At 52.0% G+C, this 19,556-nt stretch overlaps 1 protein-coding gene across 5 annotated transcripts in view; it reads right to left on the reverse strand.

Moving 5' to 3' along the window:
• ZBTB7C (zinc finger and BTB domain containing 7C) overlaps nt 1-19,556 on the reverse strand; it is a 349,974-nt gene that overhangs the window by 11,844 nt on the left and 318,574 nt on the right. The window lies entirely within an intron of this gene.

Consider the following 19,556-nt stretch of genomic DNA (forward strand, 5'->3'; position numbering starts at 1 on the left):
TGCTTAAGGCTTCCCGCTCCACCAGAAAGCCGACCCTCCTCCCTCTCGGCCTGGCCAAACCCCACCTGCGATTCAGAGCCCAGCGCGCAAGGCGGGCTTTTCACTGTACCCCCGGGGCCCTCTCCCGGCACCCCCAAGGCCCTTGGCCTGAGGCTTCTCAATGGGCAGGTAGTATACGCCATTTAGCCAAGGCTGTGGAAGCTTCTCCTGGGCACGGTTCCACTGAATTCGCTTCCTGCTCTGGGCACTACAGGAGTGGCCCTCAGTCAAGGGCCAAGCAAAGGAATGTTCTGTCGCCACTCAAGGCTCCTGCTGGGTAAATGCTCTGTTGTTTTGTTTCGTTTTCCACAAAGCCTCTGACTCGGGTAATGGATGAATATGTTGCTACTATTGGCTACTGTTCTGAGCGGCGCTGTGGTCCCCCCTCTGCCTGCCCCAACTCGTATGCTGGAACCTTAAGCCTCAGGATCTCAGAATGTGACTCCCTTCGGAGGGAAGACTTTTAAAGAGGTGACTGAAGATCAAATGAGGTCACGTGAGTCAGCCCTAATCTAGCATGACTGGTATCCGTATAAGACGGGAGGAGGACACAACACTCAGAGGGCAGAGCCCGTGAAGACACAGGGAGAAGATAAGCCAAGGGGAGAGGCCTCAGAAGAAACCAAACCGGCCTGACACCGTGACCCTGAACTTCCAACTTCCAGAACTGTGAGAAAATCGGTTTCTGCTCTTTAAGCCCCCGAGTCTGTGGCTCTTGCTTACCGCGGCCCGAGCAAACCGATAACAGCTTCTAGGAATCTTAACAACCACATTTTGTGGCCCATTTTCGGCACAGGAATGGGGGCCTAAAGGCATATGTCTTGCCTTCTGACCTTACTTCCGGCTTCGTTCTAGTTGACGGCATTTCTATTCATTTGCAAATCTTGATCTTTTTTTTCTCCTTTGGAATACTGACCTGCTATATATGTACATCGGCGAGCTGTTTCACATGTCAGTAAACGTTTAAATTCAGTATTAAATTCGAGTACACTGTTAGTTAACTTATCGTGTCTGTATTCTGTTACCCTTAGGGAAACGCATCGCCTGCAGGGAGAAGCCTCTTCTGAGACCCCTTAGGATGAAGTGTGGCCAGTGACAGCCACCGGGAGGCAAAAGGGCAGGACAGAGGACACCAGAGGACATCACCTCCCTTCAGGGAGCCAGACTCATCGCCCAAGTCCACAGATTCAACCTGGACAAAAAACCACTTCAGTTTTTGTGCCATGGCATCGAGGACCCCCTCTGCTTAGGGCAAAGCTTGATTGTGGCCCATGCGTAAATCCTAGCAAAAGCCTGGTCCTCACCCTGGTGCCATGACAGTGAAAAGCAAATAAAAATGAAAACAAAACCTGAAAGCCTCATGCCCCAGTGGGAAGAGCTTTGGGGATTCCCACACATTTATCTTCCGGACGTTTCCACTTTGGGAAGGCAGGTACCATAGGAGTGGAGGAGTGAGAAGGGCCACTCACACGATACGTGCCCTGGGTGGGGACTGGAGGCCCCAGGGACCTGGCGGGGAGTGCAGGTGCTCAGGAGGTTTCCCAGAGTGAAGGCCTTGCTGCTGCCCTGCCTCCTCATCTTCAAAAGGGCCAGGGACCCCCACAGGCCACGCATTCATCCCCTAAATAGTCACTGGGTCTCTCCCTGTGCCAAGCACTGCCCTGACCTCTGGGGAAGCACGGCAAGCAGACCAAGAAGGTCCCTGCTCTAACAGAGCTTACAGAGACATAACTGTGATAAAGGAATATCAAGATTCACCAAAGAGAAACGGGGGCTCCCCACACACCCATCAGAATGGCTAAGATAAAAAGAGAGACAACACCGAATGCTGGCGAGCATGTGGGGAAAACTGGATCACTCATCCACTGCTGGTGGACATAGAGAACGGTAGAGCCTCCCTGGAAACAGCCTCGTGGTTTCTTACAAAACGAGATGTGTAACCGCCATATGACGCAGCGCTCTTGATCAGGCACTGTTGAGCATTTGTCCCCAAGAAATAAGAAGGCAGGTGCACGCAAAGACCCGAACGCCAATGTTCCCGGCAGCTTTACGGGTAGCGGTCAATGACTGTGAAGGGTCCAGAGGTCCTTCAACGAGTGACCGGCTCACCAAGTGGTAGTGCACCTACACCACGGCATACTAGTCAGCAAACAAAAGGAATGAGCTACTGATACCTAAAAAAAGCCTGGATGAGCCAGGGTGAAGAAAGCAGCACCAACAGGTTACATACTGCATGACGTCATTTACGTCGTGTTCTTGAGGTGGTATCATTACAGAAATGGAGAACATAGGAGTGGTTGCTAGCAGCTGAGGATGGGGGTGGGGCAGGAGGGAGGTGGGCGTGGCTATAAGAGGGCAACAGGAGGGACCCTCCTGGCGATCGGGACCATTCTGTATCTTGAGTGTATGGAGGTCAATATCTCGGTTGATGTTTTACGGGGATTTTGAAAGATGCTACCGTCAGGGCAAACTGGGTAAAGTGTACATGGGATGTCGGGATTATTTCTTTTTTTTTTCTTTTTTTTTTTTAAATATATTTTTTTAAATGTTTATTTATTTTTGAGACAGAGAGAGACAGAGCATGAACGGGGGAGGGTCAGAGAGAGGGAAACACAGAATCCGAAACAGGCTCCAGGCTCCGAGCTATCAGCACAGAGCCCGATGTGGGGCTCAAACTCACCGACCGCGAGATCACGACCTGAGCCGAAGTCGGCCGCCCAACCGACTGAGCCACCCAGGCGCCCCTGGATTATTTCTTAAAACTACATGTGAATTGGGGCGCCTGGGTGGCTCAGTTGGTTAAGCACCCGACTTGGGCTCAGGTCATGATCTCACGGTCCGTGAGTTCGAGCCCCGCATTGGGCTCTGTGCTGACGGCTCGGAGCCTGGAGCCTGTTTCAGATTCTGTGTCTCCCTCTCTCTGCCCCTCCCCTGCTTGTGCTTATCTCTCTCTCTCACAAATAAATAAACTTTAAAATAAGCTAGATTTCTATTTTAAAAAAACTACGCGTGAGTCGACAAGTTATGTCAAAAAGAGAAAGTTTAATTAAAAGAGTTAAATGGTAGGAAATAACTTAAACCAATAAATAGATCTCCTTTCACCCTAGTGAATGACTCTTATCATCTGTCTATAGTAGTGGGTGAGGTGGTGGGAAGAGGGAAGCTACTTTAGTCAGAGTGGTCAGAGAAGGTCTCCTTGGGCGGTGTCATTTGAGCTGAGGCCTGGATGGCAAGAAGGATCCAGTCATAGGATGCTGTAGGGAACAGTGGGAACAGCAAGTGCAAAGTGGGCAGACCCATCAAGGTGCTCTAGGTCTGGGGGGCCAAGTTCTGCTCTGAATGGCCCCATTTAACGTGGTTCTTGTCCACTGAAAAACCATTTCACTGCTGCATCCCTTTGGGGGGCTCAGATCCCTCTGCAGTCCTGTGTAGGACTCCCCTCTTCCTCTCTGACCAGGGAGGGCATCCCCATGCTGCAGGCCTCAGCTATTTGTGCTGCAGAGAGTGTTCTGAGGCTCCCTCCTTCCCTTACACCCCAGGCCTCCCTGTTGTAATGGTGGGAGCCAGAGGGAAAGCTTGAGAAGCCAGGGCAAGCGTTGAGGCTAGGTGCTTCTTCGGGGCTGCGATTTCTATTACAGTCCCAGGAAGGATGCTTTGTTGCAGCCAGGTGCAACATGACCTCCCGTGCAGTGAGTAAGGGGACCTGAGGACACTGGTCCCCATCCCCCTGGCCCCAGCCTTCTGCTTCAGACACTCAGGCCTCATAGGGCAGACTGGGAGGACTTAGGGCCGGGCCAACCTTGGCCAACACCTTCTCTCTGCAGGCCAAGTGCCCGCCCTAAACAATGGGGTTCCCAGATGAGGGATCAGAGTCATCATGTGCCTGCCATCAGGCCTGCTCATCTTCACGATCACTGAGGTATAGCTCCTATTATTATCACTATTTCTATCTCACAGAGGAGGTAAAGAAAGCACAAAAGGATAAATCACAGAGACGAAGTAACGGCGTAAAGATCTGAGTCTGAAGTCTGGCTCCTCGGGCCATGCTCTCGACCACAACCAATCTACCTCCTGCCTCTGCTTCACAAAGGCAACCAAGAATGGCCAGCAGTCCTTGCTGTGGCCTGAGTGGCCCAGACTCCGGGCGTTCAGAGATGCTCAGGGGTGCCTTTGGGGAGGAGGGTGGGAAGGATGTGGGTCAGCAGGAGAGAGCGGCCCTGCCTCCCCGCGGGGGGCGAGCAGGCAGGGGCAGCGGGCAGGTGAAAGCCTGGCCAGCCTCAGGAACTGCAGCGTCAGGAAGACTTCCCAAGCAAGCCCCAGGTCGTGGCTTTTCTCAGAGTGGGTTCAGTGGCTCGCCTACTTGCTCCCCGGGCAGCCTCCCCTGCTGGTTTTGGCAAAGCTCCGCCAGGGGACGGGGAGAGGGCGAGGGGAGGTGATGGAGCTGAGGCCCCATCAGGCCTTCCCATCCCGTCTTCTGAGCACCGCCTACCTGGATATGCTGACTGCCCACAGCGCTGTTCTCAATGTGCCCCACGTCATTCCCCGGTACCCCCTTCCCTCTAATCCCCCAACACGAATCCTGCTTCGCAGCCCCCATGGCTTTGCTCACACTGAGCTCCCGGCTGGAGAACACCCAACATCTTGCGTCTCCGGCATCCTTCACCTCTAGGGGGCCGCATCCCACCCACACTTCAAGACTTCCCCCGTCCCTCAGTTCAGATGCCGGGCCTCTCCCGCCTTTAGATCTCCCGAACCCCTGATGCCTCCTACCGTTTATTTCACGCTGCTTGTGCTATAACTTATGTTATGCGTCTTGCCATTTCTGCTAGATTGTGAGCTGCTGGAGGGCGGGCTGTCATTACAATGCTCGGCACAGTCCTGGCACACAGCACAGTGGCACCCCCTCTAAGGGCAGACTCGAAGATGTCCCCCCACCCCATGATTCTTGCCTCCTGGTCGCAAGGATCCATGCCCTCGTGTGGCCCCCTTCCACGTGAATACGGCTGACCTGTGTAACCGATGAGATTTGTGGACCTGATGGTGTGGTCGTGAAAGACATCTTGGGCGGGTGGGTGGGGGGGGAAGCCAGCTGCCGTGTGATGGGGACACACAAGCAGCCCTCTGGGGAGGTACACGTGGCAAGACTGTGGCTTCCTGCCAGCAGCCAGCCCCAGCTCACCAGCTGGGTGAATGAGCCACGGCGAGAGCGGGTCACTCAGCCCCAGTCAAGCCTTCGGATGACGGCAGCCACACTGACATCCTATCATCCAGGGAGATACAACTCCCTGAAAGATACGGAACCAGTGTCCCTTAGCAGAGGTGCTCCCGAGATCCTGACTGTGAGACAGCAAATGTTTACTCTCGTTTGAAATTTCTAAATTCTAGGGTGACTTGTTACGCGGCAACAGGTCACCACACAGGGCCCCCCCCCCCGCTGACTTCACGCGCATTGTAGACGTGTGATCGTTAGCATGACAATTGTCCGGCAGATGGCAGTTAAGATGCTCCAGTCTAACAAAACCAGCGTATTACGAGATGATTTCGATAGATACAAGTAGACATATTGAGGAAATGGCACCTTTTCCAAATTCCCACCAAGCACCATATGGGCAGCAGGGTCCTCGCGCTTAGAAACACCTTCTCATCTCAGACGATGGTTTGTAAATGAAACTTCGACTGCTAAGTAAAATGTCCAAATCAGTAAAACCCCAGGAAGTCGGTTCTTTACGGAGAGCCAAGTTTTCTTGCTTGCTAAGGGCTTATTCCTCTAAAGACGAAAAATGTTTTCAACGTTTTCCAGAGAAAGTTCTTACAATTCTTTAAGCTTTCCCCCAACCTTTTAAAACAGAGGAGATGCGACCCATGGAACTGTGGGTCGGTGGTCAGTGTCTCATTGGAGCCCACCGAGGAGAGCAGAGTGGCTGTCCCTATGCTAAATGTCCCATCTCGTGTGCTCTTGGAGCATGTCTGCTGGGACTAGAAATCAGGAACCCATCGCTGTGTGACTTTGGGGGGCCCCTCTGCCTCTCTGGGCTTCTGCCTCTTCATCTCGTCCTCGACGAGTCATGGAAAACCTGATAAGTGCTGTCATGACTTTGAGAAGCTACAGGTGCAGAATGGAGAAATGAGGAGGCGGTAACAGGCCCGGGTGACCCTGGGCACGAAGGCCGGCCTGCCCAGCAGCGACTTCTCGCCGCGCCTGGGTTCTGAGCCTTCATCCCATCGCATTCCTGGAGGGGCGGATGTAATCCTGTCTTGGGGGCTGTTTTTCCAGGCAGGAGGCAGGTCTGCCACTTGCTGTTTCATTGTCTCTTTGGGAAAAAGTGCCCCCTCCATGCACCCTGGGAGCTTCCCTGGTGACCCTAAGATTCCCATGCCCTGGAGGGCCTGCAGACAGCACGGTCCCCAAGGGAAGGCCACGCCACACCCCCACCTTCCTGCCCAGGCCCTCCAGCCTCTTCCTCCCATCGCCGGAGACAGGGCAGTCCTGTCTCCAAGAATAACACACTCAGGAAAGACAATTACACACACACACACACACACACACACACAGGCCAGAAAGAAAGGGGCGGGAGAGAGGGGAAGAGGGGCTTGGAGATGGAGGGAGGAGGTGAAAGAGGAAGAATGCAGGGTGGGCAGAACCTTCTCCAGTGCGGTCATTATCCCAGAGGACCTCCCCTGGGCCTCTGCCCTCAGGGAAAGGCTCTAGAGCTCAGGTATGTCTGAGTAGTCCTGTCTGACCAAAGCAGCATTTCTCACCTCTGGGCCTCTGTTTGTTCAACTGCAGAATGAGAACATTACCCACCCCCAGGTATGCACCTGCTCCCCCCACCATCCCCACCAGGAGAGGCGGTCATGCCCTCTGAAGAGGGGAGGAGGTGCTCCTCTAAGAGAAACCAAGAAGTGGTGGGGGTAGGGCGATTGGAAGGCGCTTGAATTTTTGTGTTATTCTGTGTCCTCTTCTAATAACCCAATCAGTCAAGCACGCCAGCTAGCATTCGTGCTAATGATCGATCCCAACGACCATTTATGGACTGCTTGTAACATGTCGCCCATTGCACTTCTAATCCTTCCTCAACTGACACAGTTCTGAGAGGTACATATTTCATATCATCACCTCCAATTAAGAGAGGAAGAAACAGGCATGGAGGGGGTCAGTGGCCTGCCAATGCCACAAGCCAGCAAATGTGACGTGGGATTGGAGCCCAGCTGCCTCCGGTGCCAACACTCCTCTCCATTCCCCTTTACACACTGCCTCCCACAAAGTCCAGCTTGGGATTTGAACCCTTCTCCCCAACGGTTGTCTCTCACTTTAGAGATTTCTTGGAGTCCGGGGTGAGGGATGTGTACATGGGGGCGGGTGGGGGGAAGGCTGCATGCATATCAGGGGTCTCGGTATCAAGTACAAATGAAAGGTATGGACAGGAAGGCTCCAGACAACAAGCAATCAGGCTAGGCTTTCAGGAGGAGGGGCCTGTCGGTGCTGCACAGGATAGAAAGGATTTCACTGGGCAGAGGGGCAATGGCAAGGTTATTTGGATCCGGAAGGCTTTGGATGTCCAGAATCCCCTCTGAAAGTGTTTAACCTGGATTCCAAGTGGGATCATACAAGAAGCTATTCTCAGCCAGGCATGTGCCTGAAGTTGACTGATGGCCACCTGATAATAGGAGGCCTACTCGGAGTGGTGGGGGGTGAGGCCCTGTTCTCAGACTGCCTGGGTCCCTGTCCCTGCTTCCCCACTGATGGCCTCTGGGACCTGGTAGGACCCTTCTCGAGCTCAGTTTCCTCATCTGTACAATGGGGATGATAGTCCTGTCTACCTCACAGACTCATCCTATGGGTCAAATGAGGTGAGGCACATAAAGGGCCTCCTGGTACATAGTAGGGGCTCAACAATTACGTGTCAGCAATTATGAAGTCCAGGAAGGACACGGACCTCGCACTGATGTCTTGGCAAAGGGAAATAGGACCGTACTGGGAACTACTTTGCCTTCTGCGTAGTTTCCTAGAAGTCCACACTATTTAAGCACTTCTCCTAAAGATATTCTGAGAAGGACACTTATGTGCTCCCAGGGCCACCCCTGGCATGCGGAGGGCATCATCACCTTCCAAGGTCCTTCCATGCCTCCTGTCTCGTACTTCTAAGCCATCAGGCAGGCAAGGCTGACATAAATATGCCCATGTTACAGATGAGAAAAATGAGGCACAAACAGGAGCCTTGCCCAAGGTCGCACAGCAAATTAGTGCAAGGGTCAGAACTAGCATCAGGGTGTTCTGATGCCCCAGCCTCTACTCCCCCTGATAGGCTACAGTGCCCCCTGTGAGGTGCAGAGTTGCCCAGCTAGTCGGGGACCCACGTTCTCAGACTAGTTTTACTAGGAACGTGAGGTGCGTGGAAGGCAGATTACACACTCCTGCCGCCCTCGGTTTGGAGGGAAGTAACTGCCTAGATCTCACCTGCTCCAGGCAGGGTCTGATTCTTATATGTCTGTATCATTCCCAGGATGCCATCAAACGGGAACATAGTAGATGATGAATGAATGAGATCAGTTCAAATACAGAGTGGGGACAGACCTGAAGTCACAAACGGCAGTGGGGTGGCTCGAACCCTCTGCCTTGGGGACATCTAACATTTGATCAGAGCCCTGTCATTCGTAAGGCACGTACACTCATTCATTTCATCCTTATTATGATCCCCATTTGATGGGGATCAGAGAGGCTATGTGACCAGCCCTAAGTCACAAAGCTCGGTTCAGCAAATCTGGGGCTCAGGATGATGCTTCCATCTGCCAACCCCCCAGGGCAGGCTGGCCCCAGCAGTGGCAGACCGCCACTGCCCCGGGAGTGGCCCCACTGGTCTCCAGTCCCAGCTCCTCCCCTGCCTGGGCATGGAGCTTCAAAGCCACCTGGCAGAATTGGTGGCTGCGGTGAGGGCGAGGGGGCTGTACAGGGGCAGAGGAGGGATGTGGCTTTTTCTTCCAGACCTGGGAATGAGGCTGGGCAGTGGACACCTGCATCCTGTGAGCAGGTTCTTACTCCCTGTGGTCTGTGTAGGCACTGAATTCTGCAAGGGGCCGGTGGGCCAGGGCAAAAGAGGCACAGGGGGGCCTGGCCCAAGCAGCTGGCCAGCCCCGCAGACCTCTGCTGGGCGCGCCCCACCCAGCCCTTGGCAGGTCCCCTGAGCGGGGGCAGCCACACCCCATGGCCCCGGGACGCCCCGGGGCCTCGGCTGCCCCAGAAGCTGGGGCCAGACATGGGGGCTGGAAGGCTGGGAAGGGCTACTTCAACTTCCAGCCTGCCGGAGCACCCCAGGAGGAGAAGCCGGCCCCACCTGCCCTGTTTCACAGTTCTCTGCTAAAGCCCCCGAGTTAACAAAGCTTCAGGCCTGTTGAGTTCTATATTCTGAGAGGCTTGTCCACATCTGCTTTTCTGTATACGTTTCCCTAGGATCCTTGGTACAGAAGGAATTACTCGGCCCATTTTGCTAATGAGAAACCCCAGCTCATGCTGGTGAACACACTTGCCCGACGTCACAGAACGAGGTGAGTGACAGAGACCCCAGACCTCCTGCCTCGTAGCCCGGACTCCATCCACTGTATCAGGCTGTATCCCTTGCCAATGACCCCCCCCCCACCACCGCCGTCTCCCCCCGCCCCCTGCGTTGGTTTGATCAGAACGAGGTCTAGGACCCCTCGTAGGAGCTGGAGTAGGGACAAAAGCCAGGGCGGGCTTCTCGTCCCTTAAATTCTTATAGACGTGAAGCATACTCTAGGGACAGACTTGAGGGGTACCCAGGAGGGTGGCTTGAGAGATGGGCAAGGAGAAACGAGTCCAAAAGAGATGGACTTCGGTGATGGAGGGGGGACAGGGGTGAATGAGTGTCAGAGCTGTTCAGTTACTCCCTGGAGGAACCCCCTCTTCTTCACAGCAGCAGCCTGCGAGCATCTGGGTCTGCAGGGGCCACAGCCCACAGCCCCCCGCCCGAGGGGTCTTTTACTTTGCAAAGTACATTCACCTCCTTGGTGCTGTACCCATTTTACGGATACAGAGACAGAAGTAAACCGAGGTCCAGGTCATAAAGCAATGTGGTTACAAGACTGTTGAAGAACTCACATATTCCCCCCCCCCCCCCAAAGCCACTTCTATTGCTCTGCAGTAACCTTGCTGACAAGATCGAAAGAGCGGGTTCTCTAAGGGGCCGTGTGGCCTCAGGAACACAATGAGAGAGGCAGGCTGGAGGGGCTGAGGGTCGGGAGAGCAGGAGGGTCCCCTGCTGACGGCCGGAGCACTGGCTGGCTGGCCCGGGGGAGTCTGGGTTGGACAAATAAAGTGGTGCCCCTTCAAGCTGCTGTTCTTTAATTATTTATTCATCCTTTATTTACTAGAGGGTGAGGCGAAGGGGGGCCAGGGAACACTCGTTTTCTTCTGAGAAAAATTGCACACCTCTTCATGTTCAAAATAAGGGATTTACTACTTGTGTTTATTATAGGCGATTTCCTGAGCCAGAAAACTCCTTGGGAGTCTTATTAAACTTTATTAAACTACTGAAAATCTAGATAATAAAATAAATCACTCGTCCCCCCCTAAACAGCTCCAGGCCCCGTGTCACGGAGTTTCAGAGTCTCAGCTGCCTCTGGCTGCCTTTTCAGGTATGCTGGTTGGTCTGCTTGGCTCCCTGAAACCGGCATCAGCAGGGGACAAACACATGGCGGGGGGGGGGGGGGGGGGACACACACGAGCATGCTGGGAGCGCTCGTCTTCAGCATTTCTGTCCAAAGAGGCTGTCTCCTGAGGGGGTGGGGGGTGGGGTGGGAATGATTTAGATGTTGCTAGTTATTTAAGGAAGGGGCTGTGCGTGGATTCTTGGGTTGAGCCCCGATTTCGACCCTTCCTGGGAATGTTTCAGTGTCTCTTCTAGAAGGCACCAAGGTGGCCGCCGAGGTGGCCGGCCTCTGAGTGTGCTCTGCCTGTACATCATCCTGACCCACGTGCCAAGGGCCCCCCGTGCTGCGCCGTTGCCTCTGAGTCAGGGGACTTAGAGCGGGAAAGAAGGGAAGCTGGAGGCAGGTGAGAGGGACATAGCTGGGGTAGAGAAAGGCCAAAGTCAGTCTTTCGAAAGAGCATGAGGAGTTAGGGCTGAGCCGTGCGCAGGTGTGACGTCTGCAGGGCGGGGCTGGCCCCTTTTGGGGAGGGAGTCCAGTTAAAGCCTGCGCTTACCATTGGTCTCTGCTCTGCCGCTGAGTTACAGGTGACCTTGGACCAGCCAAGTTCCCTCTCTGAGCGTCAGCTTCTTCTTTAACGGAAGCCCAGGAGGCTGCTGCCCTCAGACTTGATGGTTCTATGCTGTCTTCCAGCTCACCCACTTAAATATTTCGGCTCCAGAGTTGACCTTTGGACCCCAAGATTATGGACAGCTCAACTTCTGCCATCTTGGGGCTGCTGCGCGCAACTGTTTCTGGATTCTGTCCACCTTCCCCCTCTGCCCAGAGTGAGGGGAGACTCTACAGGTTGGTAAAAAGTGCCTGCTGTGTTCCCTCACCCTGCCCCTAAGGGAGGGCGAGGAGACTGACTGTATTTATCTTCCTGACTGTCAGACAGGTGGCCAACGATGGTTCCGGAGCTGTGCAGTGGCCGGGGCAGAGAATGGAAGCTGCTTCTCCAGAACGTTCACTAATTCATTACCAACAACCCCTCGGGCCCTGTGGGAGGACGCCGGGGCACAGACAGGGAGGCAGATTGACAGAGAAGCAGTCTACGGGAGACAAGGGGTAAATTCGGAGCTTCCTCCAACTGACATCAAGGAATCAAACCCGTAACTGAGATGTACAGAGTGCCCATTCGGCGCCAGTCGCTGTCCTAAATGTTTTATACGATTCTCTCATTTAATCCTCTCAAGAACCCCACGAGGGAGCTGGTGCCATCATCGTTTACCCAATTTTTCAAACGGGGAGACTGAGGTAGAGCTGGGATGTGAACCCAGGCGGCTGAGCCCCACGTGTCTTGAGCAGGCTGCAAGGCTGCCTCGCAGCTGGTGGAGTTTGCCCGTTCTGCCCAGGGCAGAGAGGGAAGGCTGGATTTCCTGGCAGTAAGAACTCACAGTACAGACTTAACGCTACTACTGAACACCGGACAGTGCCGAGTGCTAGCCCAGAGGTGTGGACAGGTCCCCTGGGGGCTGGGGTCAGGGAGGGTACTCCAGCAACAAAGTGGGGGCGCTGAGCTCCGAGGCGGCTGCTCACTCTTCGGGGGTCTTGGGGGGACGGAGGCGGTGGCGGGGCAGGGAGGCGAGGCCTCACAAACGTTTGGACTGTGTAAGAGGCCATGGGGCGGAAGTCAGAGAAGGTTCTGGAAGGGAGAGGAACCTGCCCGCCACCGCATTTGAGGTTGGTGTCAGCGACAGGCAGTCCCAGAGCGGACAGGGCAGCCGGAAGTCAGCTAGGAGAATGTATGTTCTGAGCCCTGAAGCAGCTCCCGTCACTCACAGGCACGCGCCTGCCCTTCTCTGTGCACCAGACCTCGGGTGAGCCTGGGTGGGGAGAGGCTCCAGCGGAGGTGGGGGCTGTGGGAGGCAGGAGGGCAGAATCACACTGCCAGGCCTCGGCCCAGGTGGAAGACGTCCTAGTTATGCCTTCTGCCTCCCTGCCGTCGTCCGCTTCAATGTGCAGACGGGGCCCAGATCAGCCGCCCAGCTGGATGGCCTCAAGGATCCCAGCCCTGCCTCTGTTTTCCAAAGGAAGTGAAACCTCAGATTTGCCTCGGGTCTCACTCCTTTCTTCTAAGCAGACGGCATCCACCACCAGAACCGCCTGGTGTTTGGCTGGGAAAAACAAACTGGAAGCTTGCAATTTTCAGGCTTAATTGCACAGTTACATATAATGTTATTATACGGAACTTTTATTGCACTGGGAAAGTCCAAGCCTTTCCTTTTCCTATTTATTCTCCAGCCTAGTCTCTCCTCTACTAGAATGTGCTTCCTTGCCCGCTGCAGAAGCTGATGGCTGTTCGGTTCCAGGAGCCCTTTCCAAAGCAAGGACAATTAGGAGGTGAGTGGAAATCATTTGTCATGAGTGGTTTCCTAGTGGAACATCAGTTAATCAAGCCACAAAGGTCACCGATTACTCACTGTGTGCTTGACCTGGGCTTCACATAGCGTGGGGTTTTAAGCAAGACCTCATCTACTTTTGAGGGGCTTCTGGACTTACCGAGCAGTGAGACTAACCCACAGCAAAATATCAGACAGAAACAGGAACCAAGAAGGAATCCAGTGTGGTCTGGATCAGGAATGTGAGGCCAATAAGTGATAGGTGGCTGTCCAGGCCACACAGCTGTCTGGGCAGGAGCCCAGTGCCAGGCTGTTGTGACGGAGAGACTACATAATGGTGTGAGGCTGTGAGTACAGCCCCAGGAGTCCAGCCTTCCCCGTACGTTTGGTTTCCCCAACGCAAATCTGAAGGAACACGAGGCTTTCTCCCCTCCGCCATGTTCGTCCTTAGCCACAGGAGCCCGGCACTAAGGACTGGGGTCTTTCACAGCCTCTGGGGAGGTGTCTCCCCTGCCAGAGCCTTCCAGAGTAACTGCCCCAAGCCCAACACTCACCCTGCCCTGCGGCACCCACCAACACTCGTTCTCCATCTGCACTGAGAGTTTTGATCTCCAGAATATCACAAATGGCACTGAAAATATTCTCAAGGCACAAGAATCCTCACCGCACCCCCCCACCCCCACCAAGCAGCCCCCAGCCCAAAGAAGCCTGGCTGACCTACTGATGAGCTGGAAAGGGCTCAGTGATTTCCTCGCACCTAAGGAAGTCTGGTCCCCCTTTGAAGTCTCAAGATCAAACATATTGAATAAGAATTTTAAGTTAAAAAGTTAGAAGAGAGCTGGCAAAAAACCCCATTTTTTGCAGAGGATACGATTGGATACTTTCCTATATAAACAATGGACAAGTTCAAAAATATGTTAGAGGAGCCCATTTACTTGGCAACAAAAGTAGATGTAACACCTAGGAATAAGCTCATAAGAAATGTGCAAGATCCATACAAAGAAAGTTTAAAACCATGACCGAAGCGCTTTTTAGAAGTACTTAAGTGGAAAGATATACGCTGCTCTTGGCTAGGGAGCCACGATGTTGGAGTCATGCCACTGCCCCCTAAATTGTTCAATAAATGCAATACGATCCCAATAAAAATATCAACAAGAATTTCGATTGAAATGAGATAAGCTGACTCTAACGTTCATGCAGAAAAATAAGCATTTAAGAATAGCTGAGAGCGTTTTGAAAAGGATGAGTAACGGGAGTAGAGAGACTAACCTTACCAGATAGGAAAACACATGATAAAGCCATAAAAATAAAATATTTGGTACTGGATCCTGAACAGTGAGATCAATAGAAAGTCATAGACAGTCCATAAATAGACTCATATAAATTCATATCTATATAAATTAAGCATACAATAAAGGGGGCAGTTCAATGTCTATTTTAAGATGAAATTTTCAATAAAAGGGATTGGGACAACTTGGCCAAATCATATGGGAAACAAAACAAAACTTGGATCTCTTCCTCACTCCTAATGCCAAGATAAATGACAGGTACGGCAACAACTTAAAAGTTTAAAAAAAAAATAATGAAAAGGAAATATTGGAGGATGAGTTTATAATCTCAAAAGGAAATGCCTGTCTAAGTAACACAGAAACTCCAGAAGCCACAACAGATTGGTAAATTTGATGAAATAATGACTTAAAATTTGGGGCACATCAAGAATCCCGTAACAAAATAGGGGTGCCTGATGGCTCAGTTAAGCGTCTGACTCTTGAGCTCAGCTCAGGCCATGATCTGATGGTTTGTGGGTTTGAGCCCCCCCATTGGACTCTGAGCTGGCAGCACGGAGCCTGCTTGGGATTCTCTTTCTCTCTCTCTCTCTCCCCCCACCCCCTGCCCCTCCCCTGCTTGTGTTCTCTCTTTCTCTCTCTCTCTCTCTCAAAATAAATAAATAAAAACTTACAAGAGAAAAAAGAATCCCATAACAAAATCAAAGCACAAACTGGGAAAAATATTTGCAAAACATGATGAAGGGCTAATTTCCTTTATATTTTTATTTATTTATTTTTTCAACGTTTATTTATTTTTGGGACAGAGAGAGACAGAGCATGAATGGGGGAGGGGCAGAGAGAGAGGGAGACACAGAATCGGAAACAGGCTCCAGGCTCTGAGCCATCAGCCCAGAGCCTGACGCGGGGCTCGAACTCACGGACTGCGAGATTGTGACCTGGCTGAAGTCGGACGCTTAACCGACTGTGCCACCCAGGCGCCCCGCTAATTTCCTTTATAAAGAGAGAGTATATTAAATTGGCAAAAGCTCTCTATAGCTTGCTAGAGAATTTGGCAAAAAAAAAAAAAACAAAAAAAAAAACGAATAGGAAGATCACAGGAAAGGAAATACAGTTTTTAAATATGTGAAAAGTGCTCAATATCATTCAGCATTAAATACATAAAGATGAAATATAAAGAGATTTTAATTTTCGTGTCAGATGGGCAAAAATAAAAAATTCTGATGACCGAGAAATTTCCCTTATATTCATCATACATATAAAAATAAAAATAAAAATAAAAATAAATATAAATATATATATTTTGGGGGGGGGCGGAGAGGGAGAAAGTGTGAGAGGGAGAGGGGAAAAGGGAGAAGGAGAGAGAGAATCCTAAGCAGGTTCCATGCCCAGCACGGAGCCCAACACAGGGCTCCATCTCATGACCGTGAGGACATGACCTGAGCTGAAATCAAGAGTCAGACGCTCAACTGAGCCAGCCAGGTGCCCCCATCTTATCGTTCTATTATCACATGTATCCAACTTATGTACAAAGATCATCCCTGCAGCACTGATTCTAAAAGCAAAGACTAGAAGCGAACGATATGTTCAGCGATGGGGGGCTGCCTAGACACATGGTGGAGTTTTATGCAGCCCTTGAAACGAATGAGGCATGTCTGTGTATGGCAATATAGAGAACCGTCTCTCAGATTTAATTGCAAAGCATACTACGGAGCACGTGGTTTGTTACCATGTTTGGAAGGCAAAGGATGACCACATCCACATATCTGTTCGCAGATGCCTGGCTATCTTTGGAAAGACACCCTCTAAAAACTGGCTACTGGTTCTTTCCAAGATGGGGTTGGAGATCTGCCAGTGGGGTGGAAGACAGATATATTTCCCTACACACACTGTTGATATAGTGATATTTGACTTTTAAAGCCATTCCTATTAACAATATTGAGTGATCTGGAGTCTCTCCCTTCTTTCACAAACTCCCAAATCTGTGGGGTTTTTTTTTGTAATGTCTGATCACTTTTGATTCGTTGTAGGGCTTTTCAACTATCCTATCTCGGTTTCCTGTCTGTAAAATGGAGTTAACCACCCTGGGGTGTCTATCTCGTAGGTGGGTGTGTGGATCAGATGAGAATTGGCTGAGGACAGGCTTTGGCTGCCTTCAAGTCTTGTAGGATACGACTGTAGGGTATTAGGGGTGGTCCATGCTCTGTCCAGCACCCATGTACCATAATTCCTGCGGCTACAAAGGCAGGCCGTGGGTGAGACTCTTCAGTAGGGGAAGGCGCCTGGTTTCAGCCTCAGGAGGCTGTTTGCTATTCCAACACAGGGAAGAGGAAGAGCCCTGATGTGTTTCACACCACCTGAGTGTCAGGACTCCTAGGAAGGGCTGGCTGCAAATGGTGATCTCTCAATAATCAAAACCCACGGCTTTCTTGTCAGCCACCTATTTCACACATACAAACTCATTCATGATGTCCATTTTACAGATGTGGCCACTGAGCTCTAAAGGGTTGAAGTGACCCACTCAAGATACCCAGATAGTAAGAGTCTGAGCCTCCCATGGACCCTGTTCCGTACAGAACTTTCAATGACTCCTTTTGGGGGATCTCACCATCCCAGTCTGCCCATCATGATCCTTTATAGTCCAATCTTGACCTTGTTTCCCAGAGTCGTCTAACCTAGATTCTCTGCATTGTCCTCCAGGCACACCATGCTCATTGTAGCTTCTGCACCTGTTCCTGTAGCCTGCTCACGTCTCTACTCTAGTCTCACCTCTCCTGTCATCCCAGTCTCTTCAAGACCCTATTTGAATCTCACTCTGTAATGTCTAACCCAAGGCGACTTTCCCCTGTGCGGCGGCCAGCCTCCGATCCCCAGTGATCCTTGATTCTTGGTATTCAGGAAGTGAATTCCCCTCCCCCACCCACACTGTCATCAGGGTTGGTCTGGATGTGATGGTGCGCGGCTTCCAAAGCTAGGTTAGAAGAGACATTGCCAGTTTTGCCTTCCTTTCTCTTGGATCTCTTGCTGTGGGGGAAACCAGCTGCCACGTTGGGAGATACTTTAGTGGCCCTCAGACAGGTAGGCGTCCTACCAACAACCAGCACCAACTTGCCGGCTATGCGAGCGAGGCATCTTGAAAGCAGGTCTTTCAGTCCCAATCAAGCCCTAAGATGACTACAGCTCCAATAAGTCAACATCTTGACTTCCACCTCTCGGGAAACCCTGGCCCAGAACTCCCCAGCTAAACAGCTTCTGAATTCCTGACTATAAAAATCATGAGGATAATAGATGCTGTTGTTTTAAGCTTCTAAAAATGGGTTATGCAGCATTTTTGTTATGCAGCAACAGCTAACTCATGCATGTATCTTTCAACGCCTTTGGGGGTCGGGACCTTACCCCTCGGCCCTCACGCATTTACTCCCTTGCCTAGCTTTCCGTGTATGTTATTCTCGGCTGCCCAACAAAATAGTAAACGTGTGTGGGTAAAAATTCCCTTAGATCTCCCGTCATGCCTAGTTGGGGGACTGGAGACAGAGAGAGCCGCAGAGATTTTCTGGCTTACTCTTTGTGAAGAGAAGGCAAGTGAGTAGATGGAAGGCCACAGCACACAGGTGTGGAATGCTTCCTGCTTGACTGGTACCCACCTAAGTATGCAAGCAACTCACAGAACACCTGCAAACCTGCCACCCGAGACCCACAACTCACCCACACACCGCAGCATTCGTGGATGAGCCTCCTGCAATCCACTTCCAGGGGTGTCCCAGAGGGCGGGAGGGGGGAGGTGGGGGGAGAAGAGGGCCTGGAAAGGGCTATTGTCTCATACTTACGACCCTGAATGCTACCTGTGATTTATTGCTTACTCCACACCCTTTCCAAAAATATTTCTTTCAAAGCCAGAGTAACAGCCTCCATTCAGCATTTCTGACACTCAGTTCTAAATAGATGGTATGCTTAAGCCCAAAGAACAGTTTTGGAGTTTAAGGCTCATAAAGAAAAATACTGTAAAGGGAACTACCACTTTCAAAGCAGCGCCCCCCCCCCCCAGTCCCTCAAAGAGTTGGAGCTGCCTGCCCTGTCCCCAGAGACACATCTCCAAAACCACCCAGGCTCTTTTCCCTAAAGGCAGCCTGTGGGAGGACACGACCTGCACCCCCGAATTCCCTCCCGCCACCCATCTTTCCCAGGCCAACAGGCTGATTTTCCAAGGCTGATCAAAAAAAAAGTTGAAGGAAGGAAGAGAGCTCTTTTGTAAAATGGTGTCTAAACAGACGCGGCCCCCCCCATTTTGGGGGCCGGGTGGGTGGAGGTGACCAAAGATACAATTATAACGGAGCCCATCCTCTCCCACGAGACCCATTTTAACCAGTGTGTAATAAAGCCCCAGCTCATCCACCCTCTGATTTGGGTCAGATGAGATGAATTTTTAGCTTTTCTGGGGAGCCAGTGCCAGCGGGGGAAGCAGAGGAGGGGAGGGACGAACAAATACGCTACAGTTCCCTGGAGGAAAGGAAACGTAGGGAGCAGACGGAGCAGGGACTGAGGAGGTCACCCTTTGCCTCCTTCCACCATGTCTCCACCCTGTCAACCTCCTCACCCTCCTTAACCTCTATTGGGTTGACTCTCACTCATCCTTTAAAACTTTGCCCAGGCGTCACCTCCTCCAGGAAGCCTTCCTGAATTAGGTGCCTGCCTTCCACGTTCTGTTCCTTGCCTGTCTCTTAAGCCCTTGGCACATGGAGGTATAACTGGAAAATGGGTGTTACCGTGATTGATGTGGGGTGCTGGGGGTGGGGGGTCAGGACAGGGGTAGACAGACCACAGTGGGTGCTGCAGGATGAGCATAGGAGTGTCAGGGATCTCCAAAACCCATTGAGTGAGAGGGGCTGCCAGGAGGGAGCTAAATGCATCCCAGTACAACCCCAGGAGCTTGAAAGGTGGTGACCGAGCGGCCATGGATTGCTGGGGCTGGGGCGGGACTGGACAGAGGTAGAGTATGCATGACCCTGCTCCAGCCTGTCCAGCCGAGGAATTTTCCAGGTAGTGAGGGAGGCAGGACGTCTTGGAAGACGCTACAGGCGATTAATGAAGCTTCAGTTATTGAAATTGTGAAAGGAACAATGGGTGCCCAGATGCAAAGCTCCTCAGAGAGAAGGGTTAGGGAGGAGGGCTTCCTAAAACAGACAACAGT

Source organism: Puma concolor, chromosome D3 (genome assembly GCF_028749965.1).
Source record: "Puma concolor isolate L17-30 chromosome D3, mPumCon1.1.hap2, whole genome shotgun sequence".
NCBI lineage: Eukaryota > Metazoa > Chordata > Mammalia > Carnivora > Felidae > Puma > Puma concolor.